We start from the raw sequence: 3,135 nt of genomic DNA, 5'->3' as shown, positions 1-3,135 counted from the left end.
TTTTCAGCGGGTGGTACTGCTTTCCTGTCTTTATAAAGGACCAAAGCTCACCCACAGGCCTCAGGACAAATGCCCTGTTGATCTGGAACCGTCCTAAGGTGCATGTAAAGCTAGAGCTCTTCGTGCAGCAAGAGTGACACAGATTTCTTGCCTTCCATGATGAGGATTTTACTGTCATCAGCAGATCTTTGCTGAGCACCTAGGCAATGACTTTCTTGGGTGCTGAACAATTCGAAGGAAGGGGAAAAAAACCAGTATATGAATATCGGGCCTGCTCTCACAGACTTGGTATTTTCAGTGGGGAAATAAAACAGAAGTCCAAGAGCCCCAGAAGAGCCAAATGTTGAGGGTAACTGAGTCTCCATGAGTGGAGAATGGACAGGTCAGTGAGGGCTGGAAAGGGCCAGAGAAGATTCATGGACAGGAGAGCTTGAGCGGGGCTTCAAAGCACAAGGGACAGGTGGGTGTGGGATGGGAGGCTCCACGTGTCACGTGATTCCCAGGGGATGAGCAGAATTGCAGCAGGAATGTGAAGTCCAAGTCAATTCAATGGGGACCACATAGGGTTCCCTATTTCGTTCAGAGCTGTCCCTAGAACTGGCCCTGAGTGTGAATTTGGGAGCTGGGGATATCTGTTCTACTTGTCAAACAAGTAGAGAAAGCACATTCACGCTGGACTTTGCACTCCTGGGACTCTGGGAATGCATAAGGCGCTGGTCAGGTTTTAGGGCCTATGTGGTGCAAGACAGACCAAACCAGAACCTTCAAGAGGTTGCCACAGCAGTAGGCAGGCAGCTCTCTCCCCTCACAGCAGTGTCTCCCCTGCACAGACACAGCTGCCCTGGGAGCTGGGAGGCACAGACAGCCCCCTCTGGAGCAGCCATGGACACGTCCATGCCCTTGGGAGCTCACAGTCTCCCCTGAGATTCTCACACTTCAGCTGCATCAGAATCACCTGGAGGGTGGGGCCCCACCCCCAGAGTTTCAGATTCAGCCAGTCTGGGATGGGGCCTGAGAACCTGCATGTCTAACAAGTTCCCAGGTGATGCTGATGCTGCTTGTCTGGGGATCACACTTTGAGAACCACATGTCTAAGATGGGGTCCCAAACTTTGGACGCCTGAGACTCATCTGGGCCTAGTTTCTGGAGATTTCGACTTCAGTAAGTCTGTCATGTATTGGGGTAGATGCATGCATTTTTTTTAGAAACTCTTTATTTTCCGTCAACCTATTTCCGTTTTAAGAGTTTGTGGAAGAATAGTTTAAGACCACTCAGTGGTTGTTCCTACCCACTCAGAGGCCTGAGTGGTGGGAACTGCAGACCGTCTTCAGCGGCAGGCTGAGCACTCCAGTCTTCAGCGGGGAACCGCTGAATAGGCACGGGGGCACCTGCACACCTTCGGACCAGTCCGCCACCTCAGGCTGAGTAGCAGTGAACTCAGGAGGTGGGGCGGTCCATTCACCCTGAAATTCCTCCTTGGTCGCAGGCTTCTCAGCTGCCGCCTGCTCGTCCTTTTCAATCTCTTCAGGGTCTCTGTAGAAGTAGAGGTCAGGCATGACCTCCCGTGGGTGCTCACGGGAGATGGTGCCACGCATGCGCAGAACTTCCCGGGCAAGCATCCACCACGTCAGACCCCCTGAGTGAGCTCCCTTGTTGTTGCATGGGATGGCAATGTCCACATACCACAGAGGAGAGTCTGCGTTACACAGAGCCATGGTAGACAGGTTAACGTAAGAGGCCTCCGGGAGAGGCAGGTGGTCAGCCCTGGGATCAGTAACCACCGGAAGTCTTGGCTCCCGGGAGGATCTGGTTAGTGAAGTTTCCAGGAGAGAAGTGGCCAGCAATAGGAGTGGATCCAGTGGCGGCAGCTCGCTGGCCGGTATCCCTGGAGGATACGACACTGACATCAGCTGGGTTTTCAATGGCAACAATGGCACGAGCTGCCAACAGAAGCTTCTCCCAGGTTCTCTTCAGATTTATGATGTAGATGCCATCACTTTTCCTTTTGTAGACGTACTGTTCCATTTGGAAGCCAAGGTTGGTGCCACCTAAGTGGGTTCCTGCTGCAAGGAATTTGAGGACATCCTCCTCCTTCATTTGCAGGACATCAAGGGCCCCGGACATTGTGAAAGTTTCCCTTTAAGTTATGATGGGAATCCAGAACAAAGCCGTATGGACCCTTATCTGGCGTGGAAAGAAGGTGCAGGCATTTTGACAATGTTCCTGGGGATTCTGATATCTGTGAGCCACCGGCATATGGACGGGGGTGCTTGTTGCTGCAGCACCCCAGGTCCTGCCACTGGAGAGCTGGATTCTGGAGCTCTGGGGCAGGGTCCAAACCTGCATTTTTTAAAAAAAATTATTTAAATTTATTTTTATTTTTTTAAACATCTTTATTGGAGTGTAATTGCTTTACAATGGTGTGTTAGTTTCTGCTGTATAACAAAGTGAATCAGCTATACATATACATACATCCCCATATCTCCTCCCTCTTGCGTCTCCCTCCTACCCTCCCTACCCTACCCCTCTAGGTCAAACCTGCATCTTTAACAAGCACGCCTGTGCCTCTTACAAAGGGCCAGATGACACTGGCCAGGTGGGGGAGAAAGAGTCGGAGTGGGAGCTCCTACTTCACCAGGGAGGAAGCATCTGTTGTCCCTTTGTCAAACCTTGGTTGCCTCCCACCTCCCACTGCCAGCCCCCCTCCCCCTCCCCACCCAATGGCAGCAGTGCAGCCACTAGTGTGGGTCCAGGAGGTGGCCATTGTCCATCCTGTTATGCTTGGCACTTAGTAAGTTGCCCACACCCTTTGGTATTCTCAACTGTGGAAATGCCCAGCAGCTGTGAGGAAAATTTCGACCTGGCTCAAGCTCATTAGGGCTGGGTCCTGGACCTCCCAGTGCTCCCTGCCCCCCAACTTCAGTGGCCATTGACTGTTTCCTCGGTAAGAGGCTCAGCGAGCCCATTTGCAGCATTTTGAATCCTTACCTCCAATCTGCAAGAAAACAGATATGCTATCCAACGGCTGATGATATGAAGATGCTCATGCACATATGTGCTCCTGGCTTCTCTCTCGTCTTTCCTGTGCAAGGCTTATGCAACCTAGCGGACTGAGTGACCTCCCCACCCCCCGTG

The 3,135-nt window shown here is 52.0% G+C and overlaps 1 pseudogene; it reads right to left on the bottom strand.

Moving 5' to 3' along the window:
• Positions 1–1,261: 1,261 nt before the first annotated feature.
• On the bottom strand, positions 1,262–2,177 carry LOC132520727 (small ribosomal subunit protein uS2-like; annotated as a pseudogene).
• Between the last annotated feature and the right edge of the window lie 958 nt (positions 2,178–3,135).

The sequence above is a fragment of the Lagenorhynchus albirostris genome, chromosome 5, assembly GCF_949774975.1.
Source record: "Lagenorhynchus albirostris chromosome 5, mLagAlb1.1, whole genome shotgun sequence".
In the NCBI taxonomy this organism is placed as follows: Eukaryota; Metazoa; Chordata; class Mammalia; order Artiodactyla; family Delphinidae; genus Lagenorhynchus; species Lagenorhynchus albirostris.
This window is presented reverse-complemented; position numbering and strand designations above follow the sequence as displayed.